General features: G+C 42.6%; 1 pseudogene; it reads left to right on the forward strand.

Annotated features, from left to right (window-relative positions):
* Window positions 1-4: 4 nt before the first annotated feature.
* LOC115834092 lies at window positions 5-5,117 on the forward strand (annotated as a pseudogene).
* Window positions 5,118-6,453: the final 1,336 nt, after the last annotated feature.

Raw genomic sequence — 6,453 nt, forward strand, 5'->3', positions numbered from 1 at the left:
GTCAGGCTTTGGGGGTGAGCAGCTAGACACCAATGACAAGAGTGATGATATCAGTGCACTAAGACACATCTTCCCTTATTTCTCAGAAGGAAATCTAGATGCAGAATCCACATTACCATTCGCTAAACTGCTTTTTTCAAATGTACAAGGTGGAGATAGGCTCTGGAGTATTTTGAAAAACAACAGAAAGAGCCCCTCACAGTCCAACCTTCTAGGTAACAAATTTAAACATCAAATATTCCCAATAAACTAGAAACTGTTGAACCACAGGAAAACAGCCTGGTAAAGATTCACAGTGTAGGCAAAAACCTGCAGAGAGTGAACAGAGTCCTCACAGGCCCAAGGAGCATCCAGAAAAGACACTACAAAGAGGTGGGAAAGCACAGCACTAGGAAAGAACAGGATGCCCAGGCACTTGTGGACAATGCTGCCAAAGAGAAAAGGCTTGAGAGTCCAGCCCCAAGGGAGCTGGAACAGCCTCACATAGTGCAGGGTCCTGAGAAGGTAGCGGGAAACACCATCTACACTAAGCCTTCGTTCACCCAAGAGCATAAGGCAGCAGTCTCCTCTACGCTGAAACCCTTCTCCATGGTCATGCCTTCTGCCTCTAGCCCTGCAAAAGCTCTACCTCAGGTCAGAGACAGGTCAAAAGACTTAGCCTACACCATTTTAATGTTAGAAACGGCAATGGCTAGGGTTAAAAATATGGAGGCTGCTAAACCAATCGCACATTCCAATAGACTCATGCTCCCAAATAGGCCGCCGTTGTCTGCAGAGAAGAGCCTCATAAATTCACAAGGGGTTTTTTCATCCTTAGGAGACCTGAGTCCTCAAGAAAACCCTCTTCTGGAAGTATTTGCTCCTTCAGAACGTTTTATAGAAAACACTCATGTAGAAGACACAGCTGCAAGAGATGCCTCTGAAGAAAACATTTTTATGGAAAACACTGTTATGCCAGAAGGCACCATCTCTGAAAACACAAACTACAATCATCCTCCTGCGGCAGCTTCCGCTGGGACTGCGTTCAACTTAGAGCCAACTGTTACACAAACTGACACAAAATGGAAACACAACAACATGGGGACTGGACCTGTCCCCTGAGCCCAAAAGCTTCAATGACCATTGCTCTCCTCCCAGGTGACCAGTTTGAAATTCAGCTAACCCAGCAGCTACGGTCCCTCATCCCCAACGAGGATGTGAGAAGGTTCATGTCTCATGTTATCCGGACCCTGAAAATGGAATGTTCAGAAACGTATGTGCAAATGACCTGTGCCAAGCTCATGTTGCGAACAGGCCTCCTGATGAAGCTTCTCAGCAAGCAGCAGGAAGCAAAGGCATCCAAGGCAGAATGGGATACGGACCAATGGAAAACTGATAACTATATTGAGAGTGGACAGAAAGAGCAGAAGTCGTCTGAGGTGAGGACCACACAGAAACATGAGACCCAGATTTCCGATCATTTAGCATATCCCAGGACAGTGCCCACATAGGAGAACCTGGGACTCCCAGGCCACAGCTTGTCTTGGCCATGTAACTTAGGCCATGACAGTGATCTCCCACTTTGCTCATGTAGACAGTGAAATAGTTTACGGCACAAGATGAACTGTAGCCCGGGGGTGGTGGCTCACGCCTGTAATCCCAGCACTTTGGGAGGCCGAGGTGGGTGGATCACTTGAGGTCAGGAGTTTGAGGCCAGCTTGGCCAATATAGTGAAACCCTGTCTTCACAAAAAATACAAAAATTAGCTGGGTGTGGTGACACATGCCTGTAGTCCCAGCTACTTGGGAGGCTGAGGTGGGAGGATCACCTGAGCCCAGGGAGGTCAAGTCTGTAGTGAACTGTGATCGCACCACTGTACTCCCGCCTGGGTGACAGGGTGAGATCCTGTCTCAAAAAAAATAAAAAGAACAAAAGAACCTGTAAGCTACTCAACTGGAATACTGGGGTTTTGAAAAGTTAGCTTCCATTCTCTCTCTCTTTTTTTTAATTGTTCTTTCTTTTTTCTTTTTTTTTTTTTAAGCTCATGAAAGAAGTTCCACGATACGGCCATAACAACGAAGTCATCTTGGCAATATCTGTGACTGTAATACTAACACTTTGGATTATAATGATTTGTCTGATTGAGGTAAGGACAATAATTAATTCAGGTTTTCAGAATACAATCCTGTCTTTGTGTGGATTCAGAACCCACAAACTGAAAACCAATGTCACTTTCCCACTTGACATTCTTCTTCTGTCGTTTAAGGCTGAGGTATGCTTTGTTCTTTTACTGCAATGTATATTCCAGGATTTTTAAAGGATCCTCGCTTCCAGGAGATCTCTGTGAAATGAAACCAAGTTAATTCCACTAGACTATTTTAAGAAGTTAAGTTGACATAATGGCAAACTTTCTCCCACCCAAAACTATGTCAACAATTGGTTGTACTCACCGAGTCACCCCTTACTCTGCCACTAATTTATTTCCTTGTTGCTTAAATGATGAGAGACATATAATCTCCACCCTCACGGAGTTGTCATCACCCTGGAGAGGAAGAAGGCAGCAAAAAGAGAGAAGTATTGTCTTGTGGACTTATTAGATTCACATAGTATCGTCCTTCTCCAGTGTGTAAGGCGTTGTCTAAATAGGTCCAGTTAAAGCACTACACGGTAGCCATTTTTTAAAAAAATTTTTGGCCATATCTTTAAATTCATGGGGGAGGGGAATGTCTCATACTCCAGCCCTCCTGAGCTTAGACCCTCTGTGAGACGTGTCACCATTTCTTGGACACCATATGAGACATTCCCCCTCAGATTAGAGATGCTCAACCTGCATCAACATATCTAAAGCCTGCATCTGGCTACTCTGGGGCGAGTCCTGTTTACAGTGCCCATTCCTGGAGCTTGCCTCTTTTTGCCTTTTGTTTGATTACGTGATGTATTACTTTTCCCAACAGGCCAGTGCTAGCATATTGGAAGAGTGACTTAATAAGGTGGCAACCTTGATGCTATGCTCCTAATCCAACCTTATTTGCCTCATTTACTATTTCCATTATTGTGGTAGCCCTCCATTCCAGCCAGAGCAGCCCCTCACCATACTCCAGTCACACCATCCCCATTTCTGCTCTTGTCTGTGCCTTTGTCCATCTAAAATTCCCTTATTTCACTCTGCCTGTGGGAGTCCTGTGAATCTCTCCAAAGCCAACTCAGTTCATCTTTCTGCTTGAAACCTTCCCTGAATAGACCAGGTGCAGTGGCTCACGCCTGTAATCCCAGCACTTTGGGAGGCCAAGGCGGGCAGATCACGAGGTCAGGAGATCGAGACCATCCTGGCTAACACAGTGAAAGCCTGTCTCTACTAAAAATACAAAAAAAATTAGCTGGGTGTGGTGGCAGGCTCGTGTAGTGACAGCTACTTGTGAGGCTGAGGCAGGAGAATGGCGTGAACCTGGGAGGTGGAGCATGCAGTGAGCCAAGATCAGGCCGCTGCACTCCAGCCTGGGGAACAGAGTGAGACCCGGTCTCAAAAACAGCCACCACTGAAAACTATCTTGGGATTTGAATAGGATTACCTTAAATTTGTAGATTAACTTGAGAATTGACATCTGTACGACATTCTAGGAACACCGTATTTCATGTCATGTATTCATTTCTTGTTAATGTCTTTCAGAAGAGTTTTAGGGTTTTCATCATATAGATCTCACACGTCTTTTGTTAGATAACAGATCTTTGTATTTTTGTTCCTAAATACTTCAGACATTTGTATTGCCATTGTAAATGGGATCTTTCTTCCATTTTCTAGTTAGTTATTGGTGGCACATCTGAAAGGTATTTGAGGTTTGTGTGCTGCTCTCTTGATTTTGTATCTAGCCACCATACTGAATTCTCATATCACTTCCAGTAAAATCTTAGTTGATTCTCTTAGTCTTCTTTGGCTAACATTTATTATTTTATATGCAAATAATGATAGTTTTGTCTCTTCCTTTTCAATACTTACACTCTTTCCTTCCTTTCCTTTCTTTTTTTTTTCTTCCTCAGGGCTTTGTTGTCACCCAGACTGGAGAGCAATGGTGTGATCTAGCTCACTGTAACCTCAAACTCCTGGGCTTAAGGGATCCTCCTGCCTCAGCTTCCAGAGTGGCTGGGACTACAGACAGGCAGAGAATTTTAAAACTTTTGTTCTAGAGACAAGATCTCGCTATGTTGCCCAGGCTGGTTTTCCTGCCACTTTAGAGCAGGTTTCTTTTTCTTTTCATACTTTTAAGAGTTTTTTAAATTAGGAATTGTCCGTTGAATGTTAGCTAAAACAGTCAATAAAATGCAGTAAGTGCCAGCTGCATGCAAGACCCGAAGTTAGACACAGTCAGCCCTCTTCATCAGCAAGTCCACATCTTCAGATTCAACTAGATGAGGCTGAATATTTGAAAAAAGAAACAATAAAAATACAAATAGTACAGTATAACAACTGTTGCCTGTTATACAATATCTATACATTTTATTAGTGATGACCTAAAGTACATGGGACCAGGCACGGTGACTCACACTTGTAATCCCAACACTTTGGGAGAACAACCTGAGCAGCATAGTGAGACTTTGTCTTTAATAAAAATAAAAATAGAAAAATCAGCCAGGTGTAGTGGTATACACCTGTAGTCCCAGCTACTCAAGAGGCTGAGGTGGGCAGATCACTGGAGCCCAGGAGGTTGAGGCTGCAGTGAGCTGTGATTGTGACACTGCACTCCAGCCTGAGTGACAAAGGGTGATCCTGTCTCTAAGTAAATAAAGTATATGGGAGGTGTGTGTTTTGGTTATATGCAAATACTGCACCATTATATGTAAGGGATTGAGCATCCACAGATTCTGGTATGGTGTTGGGGCGGTATCCTAGAACCAGTCCCCTGCAAGGTAGCAAGGATGACTGAACTGTGGAAGAATCAAAGCACTGTTAAACAGCATACAATTCCTGTCTTCAAATAAGTTATCTCATCAGGTAGATGAGACTTAAAATGAATAAAAGGAATGAATACGCATTTGGAGATAGTGGTTGTTGTGATAGATAACCTTAATTCTGTTTTCTCCCAAAATAGATTCTTGCCCACAAAAGGGCATCAAAGAAACATGAAGAAGACTCATCAGTGTGAGACCCCTGAGCCCAAGTTAAGGCATCTGGATGGCCTGGAGCCACGTTTTTAAAATTTTATTATTAAGTATTTTTTTTTTTTACTTAAATCAACGATTACTTTGTGGTTGTGTTCCTCAAAACGAGGATTTTTTAACAATAAAAATAGCTTGTTAAATCATTTTTAATGGTAATTAATTGGTTCCTGAAGATTTGACTAAAGAGAAAACTAGGCCAATCTAAGCAGAGTCCAAATGAAGTAGAAAGTCCATAGAGAATGGGCAAAAAGGTGTGAGTCACCAAGACTGGCCAAAAGAAGTTAAGTGTTAAAATCAAAAAGAAAATTCACCAAGCCATTTTGCATATTTTTCTGGAAAGATACAGATACACACACACACACACACACACACACACACACACACACACACATAGAGAGAGAGAGAGAGAGAAAGATATCTGGACTAGACACCTTATACTATCAGTTGGTTATAACTTTGTTGCAGAAAGGACAAAGGGAACTGATTAGAGTTAAGGTACATATATATGTGTATATATATATATGTGTGTATATATATGTTTATATATTTTCCCAATTCCTCATACCACCCCTTATTTTTATTGAGATATAATTTATACACCATAAATTCACCCTTTTAAATAAGTGCAGAATTTAGTGGGTTTTAGTATAGTATTCACAAGGCTGTACAGCCATCACCACTATTTAATTCCAGAACATTTTCAGCACCCCAGAAAGAAGTCCCAGAATCACTGGCCCTACTCCCCATTTCCTCTCCTATTTCCTGGCAAGTATTTAGTTACTTCCTATGAATTTGCCCATTTGGGACATTTCATATAAATGAAATCATACAGTACATGATTTCACTAAATAAGACTTTTGTGTATGGCTTCAAACAATTTTTAAAAATTGAGGTAAAGTAGGAATAACATAAGATTTACACTCTAACCACTGTCCCCTCTCCCCACATTTTTTTTTTTTTTGAGACCGAGTCTTGCTCAGTCGCCCAGGCTGGAGTGCAGTGGTGTGACCTTGGCTCCCTGCAAGCTCCACCTCCTGGGTTCACGCCATTCTCCTGCCTCAGCCTCCCGAGTAGCTGGGACTACAGTTGCCCGCCACCACACCCAGCTAATTTTTTTTTTGTATTTTTCGTAGAGACAGGGTTTCACCATGTTAGCTCCCACCTTTTTTTTGAGACAGGGTCTCACTCTGTCTTCCTGGCTGGAGTGCAGTGATGTGATCATGACTCACTGCAACCTCAACCTCCCCGGGCTCAGGTGATCCTCCCACCTCAGTCTCACAAGTAACTGGGACCACAGGCACACACCAAATCGGGCTAATT

The sequence above is a fragment of the Nomascus leucogenys genome, unplaced genomic scaffold (assembly GCF_006542625.1).
Source record: "Nomascus leucogenys isolate Asia unplaced genomic scaffold, Asia_NLE_v1 001213F_47966_qpd_obj, whole genome shotgun sequence".
NCBI classification, from domain to species: Eukaryota; Metazoa; Chordata; class Mammalia; order Primates; family Hylobatidae; genus Nomascus; species Nomascus leucogenys.